Raw genomic sequence first — 25,006 nt, 5'->3', positions numbered from 1 at the left:
AAATTCATTTCATAGGACTACCATAACCATATCAGTCAAGGATACTAACGAAAAGTAAATGACAGGGCCAGGGTTTTACTCAGTGGTTCTGTCGCCTGCCTCACAAGCGCAAGGTCCCAAGTTCAATCCCTGGTACAAAAAAAAAAAGAAAAAAAGAAAGAAAGAAAGAAAGAAAGAAAGAAAGAAAGAAAGAAAGAAAGAAGGAAGGAAAGAAAGAAAACAGAAAAGTAAATGACAGACTAATATTACAGATAAACAGGGATGAAAAATTCCTCAACAAATTTAGCTATCCAGCCACCAGCACACTGTAAGGGTTATATACAATAATCAAGTGAGATTTATCACTGGGATGCAAGGATGTTTCAACATACATAAATCAGTAAGTGTGGTATATCACAGTAACAGAAAAAAGAACAAAAATATATGACCATTTCAAAAGACAGTATATAAGCATGCTAATGACATACTGTATATACAAAATATAGTAAATAAAATTAAATGGTGTTCAACCTTTAAAAAGAAAGAAATCCTGTCCTTTGTGACAATATGGATATATTTGTCAGGTTTCTCATCCCTGTGACAAAATATCTGACACCCACAATCTAAGGAGGAGAGCTTTATTTTGGTTCACAGTTTCAGAGGGTCAGTCCATGGTTAACTGGCTCCAATACAGAACATCATGACAGATGGACCTGGCAGAGGAAAGCTGCTCAACTCATGGTATCCAGAAAGCATAGAGAAGAAGGGACTAGAGTGAGGGCTCTACCTTCCAAAGGCATGTGCTTAGTGACTCACTTTCTCCAACTGGCCCACCTGCTAACAGCACAGTCAGCTAAGAACTCTTCAATGGATCAATCCACTGATGAGTACAGGGCCTCATGATCCAATCATCTTTCAAAAGCCTCATTTCTGAATACATGAGAGTCAGGGTGGAATTTTAGGTCTAGATTGTTATGATTAACAATGGATGAAGCTGGAAGACATTCTACTAAGACAAATAAGCCAGGGACAGAGGGCAAATACTGTATGATCTCACCTAGTGGCACTTTAGTTCAAACTCAGAAGCAGAGAGTAGAATGGTGGTGGCCATGGTCTGGGAGGTAAGGGACATGGGAAGGTGCCAGGAAAAGTGTACAAAGTTTGCTGGGCATGGTGGTCCATGCTTGTAATGCCAGGCTCCTGGGAGGCTAAGTCAGGAGTTCAGATTCAAGCCCAGCCTGGGCAGTTTAGTGATTTAGCAAGATCCTGTCTCAAAATAAATTTAAAATGGCTAGAAATGTATCTCAGTGCAAAAGGCCTGGGTTCACTCTCTAGCACCACAAAAAAAGGTAAAAAACCAATGGTTCTATTTTCTCAAGGCTTTCTCACCACCACCAGCCCCCAAAAAACAATGCAGTAAGCCAGGTGTTATAATGTGTATGTGCAATCCAAGGTAGTAGAGAGGCTGAGGCAGGAGGGTTGTAAGTTGAGGCAAGTTAGTGATATTCTGTCTCAAAATTTTAAAAATAAATAAAAGGGACTGAGGATGCAGTGCACTGGGAGAGTGTTTGCCTAGAAGGGCAGAGACTTGGGGTACAATCTCTAGCACTGAAAAAAAGGAAAGGAAATAAAGACAGACGTAATACATCTTTTATGTTTCCTGCCAAATAAATACATTTCTATGCAGACATTGTAAACATCTGTTGAGATGTAACGGCAAAGAATTTACCTGATTTAAAACTTGGGAAGTGAGAAAGCACAGAACAGAGCAGGACGTGGGACAGAAGAGGCCTCACTCTCCATGTTCCCTGAGGTTGGAGCATAGCCCCACGGCCCCCACGTGGTTTGCTTGCTCTTCCTTGAAGCACCTGTCACCCAGGGCAGCTTCTTTTCTTCTAAGAAAACACTGTACCGATGTGCTGCCACCTTCCATGTCACTCCAGCCCCTTGTAGGACTCTGCGCTGTCTGTACTGACTGATCAGCAGTGTCTGTCATGGGTACGGAAATGACTGGACACTGACAAGAGTGCATTTCCTGAAGTGAACGAGGAAATCATTTTGAGTCCAGATTTCATTTGGGATCTTTGTGATCCAACCAGAACATCTCTGTGATGTGTTGCCCTTTTAATCATGAATAGAGCTTGACTCAGGAGAAACTCAAAGAAATTGAAGGGCAAAAAGACAATTTCGGGTTCACCTAACTCAGAAGTCCAGGGGAACGTCATGGCTGGACCCGTATTCCCTGAGTTTCCTCAGGAACATGCCTCTGTCCTCAGCTCTGTGTGATTCGGGATTTTATCCTCAACAGTTCTGGCCTTATGTCCTGCTGGGATAGCTGCTGGCAGAAAGAATGTCTTTCCCAAATGCACCAGCAAAAGACCTAATGCAGACGGTGTCACATACCTCGGATCACAGGGCCACACTTAGCAGAATCCCTTTGGGATGGCAACTCCTGAGACAAGACCTACCTGGGTACCAGGGAGCAAAATCTCAATCTGAACAGCCAACTGGGGCTGCGACAGGGCCAGGGGCCCATCACAGAGTATGCAGAATGTGGCAAACAGAAGAAAGAAAGTTATACAGGCTGTAAGTGCTGCAGGTATTTGCGCAGGCCCTTCCTCCTTTGCAGGTGGGCAGGCAGTGGGAGTAGGGTTTATTGGTCAGCCCTAGCCTGTCCAGATGCTTCATCGAACCCATCCACCAACTGAGGGAGCAAAAGGCAAAGCAGTGGCAGCTCAGGCACCATGGAGTGTTCTGGAAAAAAGATCAACCCCTTTTGTTTTAAACACGGAAGTTGCTGCCATTCAAGTGCCTGGAAATAGAACACATTTACCTCTGAGTATTCACTGCACTGTATTTATTAAAGCTTATTATAGACTGGAAGAAAATACACACAAATATCAATCTTGTGTTAAAAAAAAGATGTCATTTAATTTAAAAATATAAACAATTATTTCCAAGTTAAAATGTGTACTGGTAGCGGGCACTTATTCAAGGTAAACAGGAGTGAAGCATGTGTACCACACGAGATATTTACTGTTGCGCCGGTCTGTGCGCTCTGCACATTCACGGGAAAGTGTTAGGTTTCGAAGGACTCAGGGATCCCCAGGCTCAGGAGTCTCAGCCTCTGCCTCAGAGTTCACGGAAGGAGACAAAACCCAAAGGAGGGGATCCTTAGGGCTGCTGTGACTCCACTCCCGAGAGGGAGGCCATTCTCAGACTCCCGCGTGGCATCTGTGTCTGCGTCTGTCTTGTAAATAGAAAAGTGAGCAGGCAGAGGTCAGGAGCCCACCCGAGGCACCTTCTGTAATGAATTATTGGGAGAGAAATTATTTTTTGAAAAGGATAGTTTTATTTATTTGTTTGTGTGTTCATTTTTGCAGTATGGGAGATTGAACCTAGGGTCTTCACACTGAGCTACATCCCCATCCCTTTTTTACTTTTTGTTTTTGAAACAGGATCTCACTAGGTCTCTAAGTTGCCCAGTCTGGGTTGGAACTTTTGATTCTCCTGCCTCTGCCACCTGGAGTGCTGGGATTACAGGCTTGCATCACCAATAGTTGGTGATTAAAAAATAGTTGACTTAAAAAATATTTTGCCATCATTAAAGCTACATATTGATTGGAAGATGCTTTCAAATCTGAAAAATCCATCTCAGTTCTCAACTTCACAGACAAAGAAGATAGTGGTACCCACCAAAAATAGCAAATAATTCTACAAAAATAAATTATTGGAATCAACTAAGCCATTCTCTCAGATCCAAAATCGGCTTTACTTTAACAGTCACTAACAGATAAAGGATATGTTCTATTCTAAAAGGACTCTTACAAGCTGGGAATGTAACTCAGCAGCAGAGCATTTCCCTAGCATGCTGTAGGACCAACATTGGAGCCCCAGCACTGCAAATATTAATTATAATAATAAAACAAAAGAACTATTAAATTTGTCATTCATGATTTCCTTAAGCATTGTGCTCCAGTATTTAGCAATCTCTTTGTTAGAGAAGAAAAGTAATTAGCTCTTTACATACCTGTTCATCCTTTACCTCTCTGTTTCTTATTCAGCTTTCAGACGCAGTGTTCAGGGATTCCCACAGTGCAAAGGAAGAGACCTTATCCCATGAATATCTGTACAAAACAAGATCTTTCATATTATTTTAAGAATAGCTTCAGTCATCTGATCATTTTTGTTGTTCTACTACTTATCGCTGTTTTCTGTCTTGAATGTTAGCTCTGAGCAGTCCAGTCTCTCAAGATGCGGGCTACTGAGATGACTTGTGTGCTCCCGCCACTTTGAGGGTATGAAAGTACAGGGAGTTCCTTCAATCCTTTCCAAAATGTCCTCTGTTAGGTCAATATTTACAAATCACCGTCTTCATTTTTCCTCTGTAAATAGAGCAATAGAGAGACAGTGCCATAAGGACAGCGGTGAGATGGCAAGTGGGTATAAATCTAGCTGCAGCCTGAGTACTAAATTAACTTGTAATTTCAATTCAAGTGTGCCACCATAGAATGGAACACGCCTTTTCTTCTATGTAGAACCAAAGGCATTTTTATTGTCAGCAAATACCACATGGGCAATACAGGCTCCACTTACCTTTTTTAAATTTCTATCTTTTGTTTTTCAGCGTCATTGTTAGTGGAGCAGTAGAGGACATGCACACAGAGTATGGACGTCTTTCTGCTGCCATTCATAGCTTGGCTTTTGTTGAGAAGTGCATGCCCTGTGCAGGTTAGTCAAGAGCAGGGACGAATTGACAGTCCAGAGATGCAGAGGAAGAATCAAGGCAGAGAACAGGCTTAGGTTCATGATGTGCTGAGGAGACCTCGCTCCCATCTTCTGGATACCAATAAGACAGCAGTAGGGCCTGGAAGATAGCCAAATAGAGCAGTAACATTTTGAGTCCAGTTGTGTTGTTTTAGTTTGGTTTGGATTTTTGAGACATGACATCCCTATGTAGCCCAGGCTGGCCTTGAACTCATGTCTTCCTGCTTCAGCTTCCTAAGTGCTAAGATCATAGCCCTGCACCACCAAGCTCCACTTTGATTCCATTTCTTAGAGCTTTTTATGGCTACAAACAAGTCACTCTGTTTAGCTTCCTATAGCTGCTGTGGTGAGCTCTACAAGCTCAATGGCTTAACTAAACAATACCAACCTGTTGTCCTTCATTTATGGAGCTCAGAAGTCTGACATGGGCCTCCCTCGGCTAAAACCAAGGTGTAGTCAAGGCTGTGTTTATCCTGGAAGCTCTAAAGAAAAACTTGTTTCCTTGCCTTTGGCAGCTTCTAGAAGTTGCCTGTGTCTTTGCTAGTGGCTCCTTCCTCAAGCTTCCAAACCAATAGCCTCTCTCTGTTGTCACATTTCTCTCTAATTTGCCCAGGAGAGGTGCTCTGCATTTAAGGATCTCTGTGACTAGCGTAGGCCCACTCAGCTGACCCATAATAGAGTCCCTACCTCAAATGTTGACCCTCATTTACATCTGCAAGGCCTTTTTTTTTTTTTGCCACATAACATAATCTATGTATGCACAAGCTTTACAGATTAGAACATGAATATCTTCAGGGGCTGGGGTTGTCATTTTGTCTACCATACTGTACTATCTTAGCTTCAGTTTCCACACCTGTAAAGCCTCATAGGCTGTCGTCAGAATAGCACCTGCCAGGTGGAAGAGCCTAATACACAACTGGTGCATAGGTCTCCGTAAGAAGTGACCACCACGAAGCAGAAAATCGTGATGGTGAGGGTGAATATGGGCAGACTGTTTTCCAGGGGAAGGGAGGCCAAGTGGGAAAAACTCAAAAGTGCTGACATAAGACTGGAAATGTATGGAAGGAAGAGCAGTCCAGAAACAATTTAGAAAGTAAAACTGTGTTCTGAAGACTGGAATTGGAATTTGGTAGTACTGAGGGATTTTGGCTTGCTTACTTTTTTCTTTTTCTGAAATTAAAGTCAAAGAATTTAAGAAGACCATACAAGGAAAAATGCTATGGGAAATGTTTTTGATTAAAAACAACAAAAAGCACTCTTCAGACTCTAGTTTAAGAAAGAGACCATTTTGAGACAGGTGAACAAAGAGAGAGAACAAAGGAAGATGATGAATTTGGTTTGGTATGGCAAGACTGCTCATGCCTCCATTCTGTTCCAAGAGATGGACTTTTTTTACTGAAAGTAACTTGGAAACAGCTCGAAAGGGTAAAAGAGAGCAGGGGAAGCTGGGCATGGAGGCACTGGCAGGAGACTCACTGGAAGTTTGAACCCAGCCTAAACTACAAGGCGGGGCTCTGTCTCAAAAAGAAAGCAGAGGAGAGGAAAGGAAAAATAAACACTTTTTGAGAAACCTACCAAGAAAATAATACTTTACCTTTCCTCTGCTGTGTTCCCTTGTACTGAAATATATGTAGACTGGGGCATGGTGGCAAACGCCTTTAATCCCAGCTACTTGGTAAGTACATTTGCTCACTAAATTTTGATTATTTTGAATTTAAATTTGATTTATTCTAATTTTCTATCAATGAACTATTTCAATCTAAGTTCAGTGACAAAGCATTTCAAGGAATTTTTAAAAGCTAAACTGCTCACATAATTTAAACTGCTCACCACCCCTTGTGTATTTGAGTGTTAGAGGAAGTTTGCACCCTGAAGGCAATGCCCCAGAGAGTACGTGAATGGATCCTTGTCACCCGTCACTCACCTCGGCCTGAGAACGAAGGTACTCGGGACAAGGCCTCAGGAAGAAACGAGCTTGGCATTTACCTGGCTGACCATGGTGTCTGCTGAAGCGTAAGTCCCTCTAAGTGGCTAAACACTACAGGAAGCTGTGGGGAAAGTATTAGATTGCATCACTACAGCTTACCTTCTGAGCTTATTATAACAAGGTTCTAAAGAAATGTATCTCAAAACTGGTGGGATCATGGTAACATTAGCCAAACTGATTATTTATGAAGATCACTTAAGTAAAATTAACTATTGATGGGCATAAATTTGCTTTGTTTTGTTTCTGTTAAATTCAATGGAATCCAAACTTAGGTAGGTGTACAGAAAAAAAACCCAAACAAAATTCGAATTTTTAAACATCAGGTTTATGTGGATGCTGTGGCACGTGCCTGTAATCCCAGCACTCTGGGAGGGTGAGGCAGGAGGATCAAAAGTTCAAGTGCTACGTGGGCAACTTAGTGAGATTGTCTCAAAATTAAAAATACATAAATAGATAAAAATGGCTAGAGGTGTAGCTCAGTGATACAACACTCCTGGGTTCGTTCCCCACTACCAGAAAACATTCAAAATAAAGGTGAGATGAGTAAACACCAGGTTTGTGTGTGCAGGCTGCGGAAGACCTCCACACAGAAAGGAAGGGAACAGCAGGCCACCGGGTGACCCCACCGCCCGCTGCAGCACTGGCGTGTGGAGGGCCAAAACCCAAAGAGGGGAGCACACTCAAGCCCTGGGAAATGCTGATTGGTTCCTGCTTTCTGGAAACAAGTCTCTCAGAGCCTGTGCGGTGGCGCACAACTGTGCTCCCAGCACTCAGGAGGCTGAGGCAGGAGGACTGAGTTCAAGGTCAGCCTAGGCTACCTTGTCTCAAGAATCAAAAAAAAAAAAGAGAGGGAGAGGGAGAGAAACATGCCCGTCAAAAAAAAAAAGCATCAAAACTCAGAAGTAAATAACAAACTGCCTTCAAGAGCATACTCATAATTAGACAGAGTTAAAGAAAACCTCCTGCTGTTATTTAAACCTAAATTATGCAGCCTAAATGGAGTCATTTTATGACTAAAACTGTGCTACTTGGGGAGACTCAAAGTTTTCCTGGCATTTTAGAAAAATACAAATCGTCTACCATGATCCCAGTTTTTAAGAAAATGGAAATAAGTCTTACTGAAAGCTTTTAAAAAATGTGTAGTGGCTAACTAAACATCCACATCATGGTAAAATGTACAAGTTTAGGGAACTTAATCATGTCTGATTTTAGGCCCAATGTAAATATAGGATGAGTGAATCAATAAGAATATAGATTCGTGCATTCAATATTTCGGTTCCAGAAGTAAAGCCATGGGGAAGCGTAGTGTTTCCATGTGTCAAATAATAATAGTTGAAACGATAGAGCAGATCATGTGACAATCCAGTTATTTCAGTTACTGAAACATCTGAATTACTGCAACCTCAAAGCTGTCTGAATAACGTCGCAGACCTGGCATCTGGCGGGATTTTCACATCCACCTAATTGAAAGCACTATTCTGGTGTAGACTCAAGTGATGGGTTTGTGTCACTGATAAAGACAAGCCCATAAGACAAAGCAACTGGGAGTGCAGCTGACCATGTGTGAGTTGTGCAAACTCATTTTTTCATTGACAGTGCAGGATTTATTACTCAGAGTCTTATTAGCTATAAATAACAAACTAATAATGTTATATTAATTATATAATAATATTTTAATTTATACAATTAATAAATATTTCTTAAGCACTTATTATGTTTGGAAGGTGTTGTCTTTACCCAGATGGAGCTGAAGTCTTTTTTTTCCAGTAATGGGGACTGAACTCAGAGCCTCACACATACTGGGCAAACACTCTACCACTGAGGCAACCCTTGTTAAAATTTTTGAGATGGAGTCTCACTAAGTGGCCCAAGCTGGCCTAGAACTTGCGATCCTCCTGCCTCAGCCTTCCCAATAACTGGGATTGCAGGTGTGCACCACCACACATGCAGAACCTAAGTCTAGTTTCATAAACACCATATAGGACAATTTGAGAACAACAATGTAAGAGCATGTTCGATAAATGCTGCACAAGAGGTACAATAGCAGTCCAAGGTGTGAGCTGATGTCTTCAGGGAAGGTGAAACCCAAGGCGGGCACACAGTTCCCCCAGGTGGAAGGAAAGCGACTTCAGAGTCAGGAACCTAACTGGTGAGGAAGCAAAGAGACACCAGGGGGCAAGAAAGATGACTCAGGGAATGCAGCCTGACCAGAGAATGCGGTCAGCGGTCAGCAAGGCTGCCTGCTCCTCCCCAGCACCACCGGCCCTTAAGTCCTGCTTCCCACCAAGCTGTCATCTCAGGCGGCCTCTGACTCCGAACCCATAGGGATTCTTCATGACAGCTTGGGCTGAAATATGAGGTGCACAAGGATAATGGAGGCTTTCACCCACCTACGGGTGATCTCATTATTACACTCATAGGTGCAATGCAGGGGGTTACACAGGAAAGTGTTCTTTTCTGTGTGTGTGTTTGTGTGTGTCCGTGTGTGTGTGTGTGTGTGTGTGTGTGTGTGTGTGTGACTGTCCAGGGCTTTGGTACTGAGCTATATCGCCAGCCCTTTTTAAGTTTTTTATTGGAGTCTGCTACGTTACCCAAGTTGGACTTGAACTTGTGATCTTCCTGACTCAGAGTGCTGGGACTATAGGAGTGCACCACTCCAGAAAAATGTTCTTACCACTGAGACTTGTGTGCCAAAATGTGTAAAGATGAAGACTAATGATGTCTTTGAGTTGCTTTAAGATAGTTCAACAGCAACAAAAAAGTGTGTGTATAATGCTATTAGTGATGATTAACAATTGATTAATAATAGTTGATGAACCTAGAGAAAAGGTGTATCCATGTTTATTGCAATATTATCTCAGTTTTTAGAGATCTGAAATCCCCTATTACAAATTTGAAGGAGCAATCCTTCTGCTTTATTTTCTTTCATATTTATATTTGTATTAGCACATGTTCATAGTACGGAATGATTACATTCATCAAGGGGAGTTGGTACATGTACACAACACATCCTGTCTTTCTGCTTTCCTCTGCTCTCCCCTCCTTACCCCTCTCCCTCCAAGATAAGCCTTGGAAATTACATTATATGCTATTACATGTAGTATATATTTATCTATTATATTTAGATGCATAATAGAACCCAGGCTTGGTGGTGCATGCCTATAATTCTAGCCCTCTGGGAGGCTGAGGAAGGAGGATGCAGCCATGGGCAATCAGCCTGGGCAATCTAATAACTTAGTGAGACCCTGTCTCAAAATGAAAAAATAGAAAAAGAGCTAGACATGTAGCTCAGTGCTAAGGGCCTGTGTTCAATCTTCAGTAGAAAGAGAGAGAGAGAGAGAGGGCAAGGGAGAGGGAGAGAGAGTGAAAGAGAGAGAGAATGCTTGTTACTATTTTATACAAGAGAATATCCTTGTCTGCCTTGGGTTGCAGGTCTTTTCAGGAGAAAGTGCTGAACACTGCGTTATGGCTGCTGTCACTGAACTGTGAGTGTGTGCTGGATGTCCCTAAGTGTATTACTGTAATCATTCTTCTCAATTGCCATGCAAGACGGCCCTTATTGTCTTTCTTTTGTAGATGAGGAAACTCAGGAGCAAAGAAATTACATAATCGCCCAAATATTTGCAGCGCACTGTAGCAAAGCCTAAGTCCAGACCGAGGTTTTGGTGACTCCCAAGTCTGCTCCCTTTCTGCTTTGACTCACCTTTCCTGGGGGCTCCGGACACTCGGCAAAGGCACTGTGAACTTCTCAGGCTGATGGGCAGTCAGCAAGTCCCGAGCAGGAGGGGTCCACAGCAGTAAGAGGGACACTTGTCATTGAAGGCTACGGCCAAGGTGACTGCAGAAGGCATAGAACACTGCAAGAGGTAGTATGAAGAAAGAACCTTTAGTTTTTGCTTCAAAATATTCTATACTATCTAAATCTAACAACAGGATTATAGGATATATAGTATATAATTTACTCTCAGCAATTGTAGCAGTAAATGTATATGTGTTATATGTGTGTGTGTGTGTGTGTGTGTGTGTGTGTTTTGAGACAAAGTCTTACTGTGTAGTTCAGGCTGGGCTTGAACTCACTATGTAGCCAGGCTCGCCTCAAAATCATGGTGATCCTCCTGCCTCAGCCGCCCTAGTGCTGGGATCACAGGCATGCGCTACCATCCCCAACTAGCATTAAGTATATCTGATGAAAAAATAAATGCACAGCATGACAACTGAATATACAAGAATAATGCTCAGCATGGAAAAGACAATAGAAGTCAGGGCTTCAGAGAACAGGGTGATCTATAAACAAAACACAAGTCAGTGCAGTAGGAAGAGAATTTGCTGCTGGGGGGCCTCAGTGAGTTCTAAACAAAGCTGGGCATGTACAGGCAGTGGAAAGGACAGGACCGGAAGCTGCACTTGCTGGGCAATCAGCAAAGCCACCTACAGCCCCTGAGGTGCACTGCTCGGCACTCCCAGCAGCGCACACTTCTTTCACACCTATTTCTCCCTCCCTCGGGGGAACGGTGGCCCACCTTGAATGAGACAGCAAGACAGCCAGCAGAGCTGCCATTCTCTCAGACCTGCTCCCTTCTGCTAGCTGCTCAACAGTGGAATTCCTTCGTGGGACTTTATGGGCACCAGCTTCATCGTGTGTCCAGACAAGGCTACTTAATTTATTTGTTTATTCATTCTGTGCAATGTGTGGGATTGAACCTAGGGCCTTGAGCACTCAAGGCAAGCATTCCACCACTGAATAGCCCCATCCCTATCAAATATTTAGGGTCCACTAGCAAATGAAAAATGGGGCCTCTTTTCTGCAGAGTTAGCCTGCCTCAGGTATCCCATGACAGTAACAGAACCGGACTGCCAGGGTGATGCTGCTGGGAATTCCCAGGGCTCTTGTCACAAAGGCTGTGCCTGCCTGTTCAAGTGTCTGTCATCTGCCAAGTGAAAATGAGACCCATAGGGCAAGGAATGCATCTTTCCTAGTCACCTTGAACCTTGAACTGTAGGCCAATGCCTGATACACAAGGCACACTCAGGAATTGCTGAATAAATGAAGATGATTCATTCATCAGAAACTCTCCAGTTAATGTACAACCACATTTCTTAACCCCTTGTGAAAATTCCACCCACTATAAGGAAAAACGAAAACATAGTAACCCTTCTGAGCTCGTATGTCTGCAAACAGCTCCCATGTGTCCTGTGCCCTGATGCACTGAGTTCAAGTCCCGGCAGCCACAGGGTGTCACGGCAGGCTGAGCCCAGGGCTGGCCATCCATTTAGCCATCCACTACTGCTCTTAACCTACTGATGAGAGCTGTTATCTGATCATAGTTCCTCAAAAAGTTTTCTTCACCAGCTGTCAGTTTTCCAAAGAAACTTGTAGGATGCTTAAAAATACTTCTTTGGAAAAATCACCTAATTAATATGGAGATTATTCATTCATTTGTTTAACAAATATTGATTGAGCATATATGAAGTGTGATGAAAATATACACAGAATGTTTAAATTTTTAAAAATGTATTACAGTAAAATACATATTGCCATTAATGTCCCTCAAAATATTCTTCCTCGCTTCAACACTCTTTCCCAACATTCTTGCCAGTTTTGTTCTTTTTTTCTTGAGACAGGGTCTCACTATGTCATTCAGACTGGACTTTCACTCACTGGGTAGCCCAGGCTGACCCTGAACATTCTGCCATCCTCCTGCCTCAGCCTCCCAAGTGCTAGGATGACAGGTGTGCACCACCTCACTTGGCTCTTGCCAATTTCTGAAGCAGTTCTGGAAGCTCTCTTTCGTGAGTATCTCTAGTTGCTCTGTCACAGCTGCCTTGAGGTCATGAATCAATTCAAAATGTGTACATCTCATGGTCATTTTGACTTTGGGGAAGAGCCAGAAGCCACACAGGGCCAGATCAGGTGAATGAGGGGGATGAGGACACAGCATTCTGTTTCCACAAGCTTGCCTTTCTGTTGTATAGCAATTGGCAACAGCATTCGCTGTGTCTTTTATCAGACCTTGTAAAGACACTCATGAAACAGGGCTCCCAGAACTGCTTCAGAGGGGGGAAAAAAGGATGGGATAGGTGTAATCAGAGTAGGGGCCACAATTTGAGGGGTGTCAGTGCCAATGCATATTTTACTGTAATCCATTCTTTAATTTCAAAACAACCATAGTTTTTGAGCAGCCCTCGTATTATGTGTCTGGCTCCATTTCAGAAGATGTGGCATCAAACCTGCCTCCAAGCACAAGATCTTGAATTGGATCCCTGGTACCAAATAAATAAATAAATAAATAAATAAAGTCAAAGCTCCAACTTTCACTCTGAGCTAAGGAGGTGATTTTTATGACAATGAAATAGCGTGGTCATGGGGAGAGAAAGCACAGTGACCAAAGTGAAAACCATGCCCACAGTCAAAATCCTAACTGAGGGCTATGAACGAGATCACACAGGCTTGCAAACAGCAGCAGCGATAGCCCGAGTCACTGCAAAATATCTGCAAAGAGAGTTTGGGGTTATTTTCCAAACACTTTTAAATGCACCCTCCATTCCTTGCAGCTACACTCAAGGTAGTAGAGCAAACATATTTTAATACCCACTTTAGAGGTTAGGAAATGGAAGCCCATGGGGGCTGATTGACTTGCTTTTTTTCATTTTATACTCCAGTAGCAGAAAAGGAATTGGAATCCACATCTCTGGCCCATTGCGCTGAGCTGTAGGCCAACACAGGCTCCCTGTGATTCGGTGGCCTCCCTGACAGGTTGAGGGCTCTGCACAGCCTCACTAGCTGCAGAGCGTAGCTGGACAGCCCAGCAGTGTTCATCCACAGCCAGCGACCTCTGCAGACCCTGTGTGCGCTTTTTAACAGATCCTAATTCCTGCTATTACAGGGTATTCTCTCCCTTGGAACAGATCTATGGAGTTTACTGAAGCACTTACAGTACAGCACCTGTGATCTCTTTGGGGTTATTTACTATTCCCAGTGTCCTGCAAGACTCTCTCCTTATGAGTGCTCGCCAGGTTTACCTGGCATCGGTGACCGGAAGGCCTCTGTTCACTGAAGTGGCTGCAAAGAAGGCCAAACACACATGATGGTCCCAGCGCCCTTTGCTTTCCTCAGCAGGTTCGGCTCCTTCCTGCTGGAGTCCTTGGGCTGAGCCAGTATGTGCCGGGTGGTGCCGGGGTGGGAAGGCACCCACCACCCAAGGGCCAGCAAGCTCAGTGAGGAGGAACCACAGCCTTTCTTGAGCACAGGCACCTTGAAAATACCAAGAGCCCCTCCACCCCTCCATACACACTTCTGCAGGCCTGCTGTGTATTGCTCATTATTAGCGCTGAGGATTAAAAACAGACAGGAGAGAGAGAGAGAGAGAGAGAGAGAGAGAGAGAGAGAGAGAGACAGGCACCATCCGTGCACTTTAGAAGGAAGGAAATCTAAGAGCTGTACAACTGGAATTGCCAAGCGGTTAGGATCTTCCATGCTGTCTGTTTGGTCTGTTAATCGCTGTGAAGCAGCATGGCCCCTTTCAAAGTGGGGGAACCTGAGGCCCAGAAAAGACAGTTCAGTTTCCCAAGATGGCAAATGAATGGCAAGTCAAGATGCACACACTGAGCCTTAGACTTGAGGTCTGAGGGTCTCCAATAGTCCCACCCAGGGCGTGGTGACACACACCTGCAATCCCAGCACTTCTGGGAGGCTGAGGCAGGGGGATTACGAGTTTGAACCCAGCCTGTGAGACTTGGTGACTTAGTGAGACTCTGTCTCAAATTTTTTAATTAAATTAAATTTTTAAATTAAAAAACAAAAAGGTTTGGAGATGTAGTACAGTGCATAGGCCCTAGGTTCAATCCTCAGTACAGAAAAAATGAGTAAATAATAAATAAAGCAAACACCAGAGGTGTGACTCAGCGATAGAGCACATGCTTAGTATGTGTGAGTCCCTGGGTGAACCCTGGCCCCAAAGCTTTTTGTAAAATTAGTAAATAAACAATAGTTATACGTTATACCTCAATGATATTTTCTATATGTAAGTAAATCTTTTCAGATGAAAACAGATTGTTGATGCCCACGCCCTACCGAGGTGCTGAGTCTCACAGAACACACCGAATCACCCCGCTGCAGACAGTCAGGTCAGTCCACGCCCTACCGAGGTCCCCAGTCACGGGGAAAACGCCTAATCAGCCCGCTACAGACAGGCAGGCCTGTACACACCCTACAGAGGTCCCATGGAAGACGCTGAATCACCCTGCTGCAGACAGGCAGCCACCTGGTTATACAATACAAAGACACAGAGGACACCAGACCACCAGACCAAGGTACTGAGTCCCGCTGGTCCCTGCCCAGAGGGAGGGGCTTCTGAGCCGCCATCCCACTGCTCCTGGTCCAGAGGAAGGGGCTTCCTGGTCACCATCACTCCCGCTGCTCCCAGCCCACAGGAAAGGGCTTTTGGGTCACCATCCCTACCACTGCTCCCCACCCCTGTCCCACCTCTCCCAGCTCAGAGGAGGTAATCTTTGCAGGCGGTAACAGACCCCGGCCCAGTCAAAATGAGAAAACATGTAAATAAGTCTCAAAACCAGACTTCCAGATCACCTACAGCAACCCCAAAGGGAAATGAGATGGAACACTCTGATACTCAACCACCTGGACCCACTGAACTGGCAACAAAAGGGGATCTGGAAAAAATGAAATCAGAAATAATTTCTCAGATAACAGGAGAAATTGTGCCCCTAGTGGAAGACATGATTCATAAATCTAGAGAGGACCTCAGGAACATGATGGGATCCCAACATAAGAAACAAATGGAATCCATAAAACAGATGCAAATAGATTTCCAGGACATGAAAAACTCCACTGAAAGTCTACACAGCAGAATGAGCCAATGTGAGGACAGAATTTCAGATAGAGAAGATAAGATTGCAATTAGTGACCAGGAAAAGAAAAATTGCTTCAAAATTATAAGGAAACATGAGAAATCAACCCAGCAACTGCTAGATGATGCAAAGAAGAATAACATAAGACTGATTGGACTCAATGAAGAAACAGGAGAGAGTGGAGATGACATAAAAATTCTCTTCACAGAAATAATGGCAGAAAACTTCCAGGCAGGGGAAAAGAGCTTGACATACAGATAAGTGAGGCATATTGGACTCCAAATAGCCTTGATCAAAAAAAAATCTACACATAGGCATATAATTGTTAAGATTCCAGAAACACAACAGAAGAACAAAGTTCTCCAAGCAGTCAGAGAAAAGAAACAAATCACATACAAAGGAAAGCCCATCAGAATCACAGCAGACTTCTCAACACAAACCATCAAGACAAGAAGAGCTTGGACTGACATACTCCAAGCCCTAAAAGAAAACAGCCTCCAACCCAGATTGATGTACCCTGAAAAACTATCTTTCAAATTTGATGGAGAAATAAGATACTTTCATGACAAAGAGCACCTTAGGAACTTTGTGAATACCAAACCAGCACTCCAAAGAATTTTATACAATAGCCTAGGAACAGACATTGAGGATCACAACCCCAGGAAGCAAAGCAGAATGAACCCATCTGGCATGACAAGAAATCAAATGGAAAGGGGGAGAACCCAACAAAAAGAAAAAGTCATGGCAATGACCAGTCAGTACGTTTCAGTTATAACCATCAACGTTAATAGTCTCAATTCACCAATCAAAAGAAATAGACTGGCAGAATGGGTCAAGAGGCAAAATCCAACAATATGCTGCATACAAGAAACAAACTTAATTCAAAAGGAAACTCATAGACTGAAAGTTAAAGGGTGGAAAACAATACTCCATGCAACAGGAACCCCCCCAAAAAAGCAGGAGTAGCTATCCTCTTTGCAGATCAAGTAGATTTCAAACCAACACTGATTAAGAGAGACGAAGAAGGACACTACATCCTTGTAAAGGGAAGAATCCAACAGGAAGAGATGACAATCATAAATATCTATGCACCAAACAACAGTGCACCCAACTATATAAAACAAATGCTAAAGGACATGAAAAGTCATATATGCACTAATACAATTGTAGTGGGGGACCTCAACACCCCACTGTCACAAATAGATAGATCAACTAGACTAAAAATAAGTACTGAAATACTAGAACTCAATCGAACTCTTGAACAAATGAACTTAACAGATGTTTACAGAGCCTTCCACCCCACAAAATCAGAACACACATTCTTCTCAGCTGCACATGGGTCATTCTCCAAAATAGACCACATACTCACACATAGAACATGTTTAAGTAAGCGCAAAGGAATTGAAGTTATCCCCTGTATATTATCAGACTATAATGCCATGAAATTGGAGATCCATAGCAAAAGAAACTCAAAAAATTTCATAAACACGTGGAAATTGAGCAACACACTTCTGAATAACCAATGGGTCACAGAGGAAATTAAAGAAGAAATCAGACAGTTCCTTCAATTAAATGACAATGACAATACAACATATTGGAATCTATGGGACACAATGAAAGCAGTCTTATGAGGGAAATTCATAGCAGTCAATATGCATATTAGGAAAACAGAATGAGCCCAATTAAACAACCTGATGCTGAACCTCAAGCTTCTAGAAAAATAAGAGCAGGACAACCCCAAAGCTCATACAAGGGAGGAAATTATAAAGACCAGAGGAGAAATCAATGCAATGGAGACTAAGGGAATGATACAAAAAATCCATGAAGCCAAGAGTTGGTTCTTTGAAAGAATCAACAAAATTGAAAAACTCTTAGCCAACTTTGTCAGAAAAAGGAAAGAAAAGGCCTAAATCCATGCAATTAGGAATGAAAAGGGTGAAATGACAACAGACCCAGGAGAAATCCACAGGATCATCAATACCTACTTCCAGAACCTATGTGCCAATAAGATGGACAACACAGAAGAAATGGACAGATTCCTAGATACATATGAATTACCAAAGTTGAACGAAGAAGACCTAAAAACTCTGAACAACCCAGTGTCAACGAATGAAATTGAAAATGTAATAAAAAACTTATCAACTAAGAAAAGCCCAGGCCCTGATGGCTTCACTGCTGAATTCTACAAGACATTTAGAGAGGAACTGCTGCCACTACTGTTTAAACTCTTCAGTGAAATTGAAAGGGAAGCAATACTCTCAAATTCATTCCTGGAAGTGAGCATCACCTTGATCCCCAAAGCAGAGAAAGACCCAACCGAAAAAGAGAACTATAGGCCAATCTCACTAGTGAACATAGATGCAAAAATCCTTAATACGATAATGGCAAACAGAATGCAGAAGATCATCAAGAAGATCATACACCCTGATCAAGTGGGATTCATCCCAGGGATGCAGGGATGGTTCAGTATATGAAAATCAATCAATGTAATACACTATATCAATCGAGCCAAGGACAAAAACCATGTGATTATCTCCATAGACGCAGAAAAAGCATTTGACAAAATCCAACATGCATTTATGATAAAAAACTCTACACAAAATTGGAATAGATAGTCTCTACCTCAAACTGATAGAAGCCATCTATGAAAAACCAACAGCTAATATCATACTAAATGGTCAAAAACTGAAATCCTTCACACTAAAATCAGGAACAAGACAAGGATGTCCATTATCACCACTCTTGTTCAATATAGTTCTGGAAACATTAGCCACGGCAATTAGACAAGAGAAAGAAATAAAAGGAATAAAGATAGGAAATGAAGAAGTCAAACTGTCATTATTTGCAGATGACATTATACTCTATATAGAAGACCCCAAGAACTCCACCAAAAGTCTTCTAGACTTAATAACCAAATTCAGTCAAGTAGCTGGTTACAAGGTCAACACACAAACATCAATAGCTTTCCTCTAAATGAATGACAGACTCACTGAGAGAGAAATAGGGCAAATAATTCCTTTCACAATAGCATCCAGAAAACTGAAATACCTAGGAATCATCCTAACGAAAAAAAATCAAAGACCTCTTCTCTGAAAACTATGGCACTCTGAAAAGAGAGATTGAAGATGATATCAGAAAATGGACAGACATCCCCTGCTCCTGGGTACAAAGGATTAATATAATGAAAATGGCCATACTTCCAAAACTGCTATATAGATTTAATGCAATTTCAATTGAGATCCCAGCAGCATACTTCATAGACCTTGAGAAAACAATCCAAAAATTCATTTGGAACAAGAAGAGACCCAGAATAGCAAAAGCAATTCTAGGTAACAGAGACATGGCAGGGGGTATCACAAGCCCCAACCTGCAACTCTACTACAAAGCTACTGTGATAAAAACAGCATGGTACTGGCAAAGAAACAGACTTGAGGACCAGTGGAACAGATTAGAAGATGCAGAAACAAAGCCAGACACACTGAGCCATCTCATCTTTGATAAAGGAGCCAAACACCCTCACTGGAGGAAAAATAGCCTCTTTAATAAATGGTGCTGGAAAACTTGGGCTTCAGCTTGCCAAAGATTAAAACTAGACCTGTATCCCTCACCATGCACTAAACCAAAATCAAAATGGATTAAATATCTAAATATTAAAATAGAAACTGTGAACCAGTTGGAACAGAGGTTAGGTAGAACCCTTGAAGACATCGGTGTAGGAAAAGATTTCATGAACATAACCTCAGTTGCCCGTGAACTAGCACAATCAACAAGTGGGATCTCTTCTTATTAAAAGGCTTCTGCACAGCAAGAGAAACCACCAGCAGTGTGAAGAGACAACACACAGTGTGGGAAAAAATCTTCACCTACTCTTCCTCAGACAAAGGTCTACTATCTCGAATCTATAAAGAACTTAAAAAGATCAGACCTCCAAAATTTAAAGACCCAATCCAGAAATGGGCATCAATGAACAGAAATTTCTCAGACAAAGAAGTAGAAATAGCAAATAAATACATGAAAAAGTGTTCAACATCACTGGTCATTTGAGAGATGCAAATGAAAACAATGCTGAGATTCCACTTCACTCCAGAAAGAATGGCTGCTATTATGAAATCAACCAGTAACAAATGCTGGCAGGGCTGTGGGGAAAGAGGAACCCTGCTCCACTGCTGGTGGGAGTGTATATTGATTCAACCTCTGTGGAAATCAATATGGAGATACCTCAAAGAACTAGGACTGGAAGTCCCATTTGACCCTGCTATTCCACTGCTGGGGACCTTCCCCAAAGAATTAAAAGTATCATACCACAGTGATATATGTGCACCCATGTTCACAGCAGCACAGTTTGTAATAGCTAAAACTCAGAAACAGCCAAAATGCCCATAAACTGGAGACTGGATAAAGAAAATGTCGGATTTTTTAATAAAATGGAGTACTACTCAGCCATAAAAAATGAGAAATTAGAGACATTTATAGCTAAGTGGATGCACATTGAGGCAATACTCTTAAGTGAAATAAATAGGACACACATGAATAAATTCTCAATAGTTTCTCTGGTGTGAGAAACTGAAAGTGTAAATAAGGACTAAATGTATAATAGGTAATGTGAAATAGAAAGAAAAGGGGCAAAGGGGAAGGAAGTGGGAGGGCTAAGGGAAAGGATAGAAGGGAATGGGATTAATATGAGAAAATGGAAAAATAGGAACAAAATCTTTGTAAATAGGGAGGACTGGAGGGGTTGAAGGGAGGGCTGGGCAAGGGTGAAAAATAAGAACCAAGAGAGACTATGTAAAGGTGCAAATTTCCAATGATGAATGTCATTATATTGTATACCTAAAATGTACCAATTATTAGAATGAATAATCCGATAATGTAAAATAGGAAGAAAAGGTCCAAAGGGGTAGGGGTAGTGGGAGGGGCAGGGGAAAGGAAAGAAGGGAATGGAAAATTGATGAGAAGTGGAAAAAATGGAAATAAAGTCTTTGTAAATAGGGCAGGGTGGAGGGCATGAAGGGAGGGCTAGGAATGGGGAAAAAATAAGAACCAAGATGCATTATGTAAAGGTACAATTCCCAATGAGAAATGTAATTGTGTTGTATACCTACAATGTACCAATAAAAGAATTTAATTAAAAAAAACAAACAAGAAAACAGATTGTTGATTTAGAATAGTTATCTCATGCCAGAAAGACAACAAAAAGCTGACATTTAGTACTTAAATATATGAAATTGGGAAAAAATGGCAACAGTAGCCAAAACAACTTGTTTAAGGAAAAGGTGAGGAGAGCATATTTTAAAAACATTTTTCCTGCCTCCTGTGGTAATGCACATTTGTAATCCCAGTACTTGGGAGGCTGAGGCAGGAGGATTGTCATGAATTCAAGGCCAGCCTGGGCTACATAGTGAAACCCTGTCTCAAAAAAAAGAAAAGCAATTTTTCTTCATTCATTCTCATGCCTTCTATAGGACTCTATGAAAAAGAATAAGTTAAAAGGACTATGCTGAATTTTGATCTTTACCTATTCTCATGTTATTGTTTCTCACATGTGAGATCCTTTGTATAAAGCCCCTATGAGTCACCTGGAAAGCGACTCTGGCTATGTAAGCATACATTTAGTATAATCTCTTACTTATCAATAGCCCTTTCCTCTGTCTATATTTAGTCACTGATATGTATAATATCTAACAAAGAATTGCTAATGAAAAAGCAGCAGACATTTGTCCCATGCCACTCTCAGCACTCGCGGGCACAGTGCACTCTGTTATGCCTTTGCCAGTCTGCATCTGGCTCAGCTCTGTGCAAATCCAGAATCAAGCACCTCCACATGTCCTCAGGTGGATGCAGGTTATTCCCAAGAAAGGAACTAAACACTCTTCAATAAAAACAATAGCAATAGAATTTACAGTATGATCCACACAATGTTATCCTATGTAAGTGCTGTCTGTCCAAAGTGCTCCACCCCATGGACAAGGGCTCTGTGCCGATTAGAAAGGAGGAGTGACACAAAGACATGGAGAATAAGGGAAAAGGAAACAGGGAGAAAGGGAACCAGGAGATGGAGATGCAAGAGAAAGGAGCAGAGCTACGCTGTGCTGCACTAGTCCTCCCTGGCTCACCATCGTGCACTGCAGCTGTGCACTCTGGCCATCTCGAGAAGGAAAGGTACCGCTGAGCCAACTCTGCTCATTTCCTGCATCAGGAAAGGAGACATCTGTTCCTAGAAAACAAGGGAAACAGGCCCATGCTGGGGTCATGTTCCCTGGAACCCCACGTCCGCCCTTGTGCCATCCCAGACCAGAGCCAGAGATGGGGTCAGAAACCACCGGCAGCAGGGCCAGGCCCGCATCAGACCCGCACCCCATCCACTCTGAAAGCTAGCACCTACCTGGCTAAGTGGCAGCTCAGCTTCACGGGACTACTCCTGTCATTGTTTTTTAAATTTTTTGCTTTTACCTAATTCTATCCTATCTCTTTAAAACAAGCCTGGATAGAGAAAGATGGCTGCAGGCTGTGAAATCTGAACCACTGTTTACAGGCCACCATATCTCTGTGGGGTTTAGCAACTTGATTGTTTGTTTTGTTTTGTTTTTCTGGTACTGAGGGTTGAATCCAGAGCCTTTGCACTGAGCTGCATCCAACACATCAACCCTTTTTGAAATTTTATATTTTGAAACAGGGTCTCACTAAGTCACAAAGTTGTCCAGGCTGAGCTTAAATTTGCTACTCTGTGATTATGTTCCACAGATTCGGGAGTTGTTCAGACACACTATTCTGACCTTCTTGAACCTTATTTCCAAACTCTATTTCTCTCTAGTTTTCTAGTTATATAACCACAGCTCAAAATTCTTCACCTAGAGATGAGGATGTAGCTCAGTGGTGCCCCATCTGCCTGGCAAGTGCCAGGTCCTGGGTTTGATTCCCAGTACTAAAAAAAAAAAAAAAAAAATTCTGGACCTTGGTCCAATGCCTTTGAATCAACATCCTGATTCAATTATTTATCTAGATATTTGTATCAATTTCTCCACTAAATGCTATACCTTAGATCCACCTAAGCTTCTGTCCTCAGTTCTATCCCTAGGACCCAAGACTAGAAGACTAACCTAACATCTGGGACAGAGTTTAGATATAAATATGCAGTCAACCTATTTACTCTCCCAAACTCAACTTCAAGTTTTGTGAGGAAAGTTTTGCAGCAGGAAGAAGGCAGAAAAAGAAATGGGTGAAAAGGCCTGGGTTTGAAAATATCAACAACATTGTCACTTTAAACGACCTTGTGATTCTTGGTGTCAACGCGGCTGAAGTCAGATCCTGGCACCTGCCAACAAGATGTACACAGGGGAAACCGGTGTGCAAACAGGCCTCAGAGAAACATCACACAGTGCTGCAGTACATCGAGCCTCAGAAACACTACTAATGACAGAACCATTCACTTATTGCTTAATGTGTTCAGAGTTTTGCTGACATATTCTGATTATAAAAAATTAACTGGGAGGGACTGTTTTACTCATTTTACAAACAATGGAATTGAAGTAAGAGAGGTTCATTGTTAAAAACCTAGGATTCGAACTCCACATGGTAAGGGTCCCAGTCCTGAGCACTGTGAAGTCCACACTTCTAGCTTGTTCTACAGAACTACTATACATCAACCCAAATGCTTATCTCGTATTTAAAACAATTGCATTCAATGTACTTTGTGTGTATACAAAAAGTCTTACTCATGTTTTCATATTGCTTAATTTATCTACTTAGGATAGTATTGTCTGAAACAGTGATCGCAAGTGTTGATCAGTGCAGACTAAGGAGAGATCTTCACATTTATTCAATATGAGTTCAACAAACATTTGAGTAACCACGGCCTGCCAACTTCACCTTGAACTTGGCTCTGAGGCTCTGGTTGTGAAATACTTGGGCTTTTGTTCTCAGATACTCACAACCTGGCCAAGAAGACAGATATGCAGAGATGCCTGCAGTTCAAGGAGGGCACCCCAAAATGTGCTACTCACCAGAGTCTCCAAGGGGACCTGAGGTTTTAAAGACAAAGAGGAGTTTGCAAAGCAGAGACAGGGGCAGAGGGGTAGTGCAGGACCTCAGTAGGACCGGGGTGAGGGTGAGAAGAGTGTGTCCAGGGAACCCCAACAGCCATTCTGCAGTCCTCCAGTGTCTGTTACCTAGAACAACAACAAACATGGCTGTGGCTACATGAGGCAAGTATTTCCAACTGCACTGTGTTCTTTGGCTCAAAACATTGTTCCCCACCTGTTTTATTTGTCTAAAGTACACAAAGCACTGAGAAGATAAGGTGGGAACTTGTTCTGGAGAGGCCCTTAACTCCCCAAAGAAGGTCTTTGTCTGGAAGCCCCCTTTAAACATGGAAGAAAATATTTGAAAAAAGGGTTTAATAAAGAAAGGGAAAGAAAAGGCAATTTCTAAACTAAGACAGAACACTAAAATGGTACAACAATTACATTTATCTCCATGTATGTGGTTTTCTTCTGTTGTCAGTCATAGCTCTTTATTTTTTTTTTTCTATTGTTAAGAGGTACAGCCCAGGCAGAGGACGGAATTACTGAGGATGAGCCTTGGGCACATACTTGGGATTGAAAAAGTATGGTAAATCTTTTGTTTGTTTTTACTTAATTTTATTGGTATATTTTAGGTATACAATATAATGACATTCATCATTGGAAATTTGCACCTTTTCATAATCTCTTTTGGTTCTTATTTTTTCCCCATTCCTTTGCCCTCCCATCTGTCCCGGCCCATGGGTAAGTCAACAGAGACCCTAGAGGGGGAGTGAGAATGACAAAGGACAGGGGACACGAGAGATGGAGACAAGACAGGTTTCTGATCAAGTCTCGTTTATTGCAGAAGCTGCTACAGCATATATACCGTAGGGCTAGAGGGAGGGAGCAAGGGGAGGGTACTGGGGTACTTCCTTGTTGCCGGGTAGACTTGCAGCAGGCTTAGACATGCCCGTAAAAGGCACTCAAGAGTACTAGCGAGGGGGGGGGGGCAAGGACCCCCACACCCATCAACCCCTCCATCCCTCCCTATTTACAAAGACTTTGCTTTCATTTTTTTCATTTTCTCATATTAATTCCACTCCCTTCTTTCCTTTTCCCTACCCCTCCCACTTCCCCTTCCCCTTTGCCCCTTTTCTTCCTATTTCACATTATCTATTATACCTTTCAGTCCTTATTTACACTTTCAGTTTCTCACACTAGAGAAACTATTCGGTATTTACACATGTGTGTCCTATATATTTCACTTAAGAGTATCGCCTCAGTGTGCATCCATTTAGCTATAAATGACTATAATTTCTTGTTTTTTATGGCTGAGTAGTACTCCATTTTATTTTTTAAAAAAAACATTTTCTATATCCAGTCTCCAGTTGATGGGCAATTGGCC

At 42.2% G+C, this 25,006-nt stretch overlaps 1 long non-coding RNA gene across 1 annotated transcript in view; it reads right to left on the bottom strand.

Annotated features, from left to right (window-relative positions):
• Positions 1–2,889: 2,889 nt before the first annotated feature.
• The window catches only part of LOC110346553 (uncharacterized), a 34,135-nt gene continuing 12,018 nt past the window's right edge, over positions 2,890–25,006 (bottom strand). The window contains exons 2-7 of the long non-coding RNA XR_002390660.2: positions 23,602–23,766; positions 10,437–10,590; positions 6,671–6,794; positions 4,576–4,846; positions 4,010–4,364; positions 2,890–3,229 (exon numbers count right to left, since the gene is read on the bottom strand). This is a non-coding gene — a long non-coding RNA (uncharacterized LOC110346553). The remainder of the gene's footprint in view (positions 3,230–4,009; positions 4,365–4,575; positions 4,847–6,670; positions 6,795–10,436; positions 10,591–23,601; positions 23,767–25,006) is intronic.

Source organism: Heterocephalus glaber, unplaced genomic scaffold (assembly GCF_053883595.1).
Source record: "Heterocephalus glaber isolate CG9 unplaced genomic scaffold, H.glaber_assembly_v1.0 deba00000896, whole genome shotgun sequence".
Classification (NCBI taxonomy): Eukaryota; Metazoa; Chordata; class Mammalia; order Rodentia; family Bathyergidae; genus Heterocephalus; species Heterocephalus glaber.
The sequence above is the reverse complement of the archived record's forward strand: the minus strand, read 5'-3'. Positions and strand labels throughout refer to the sequence as shown.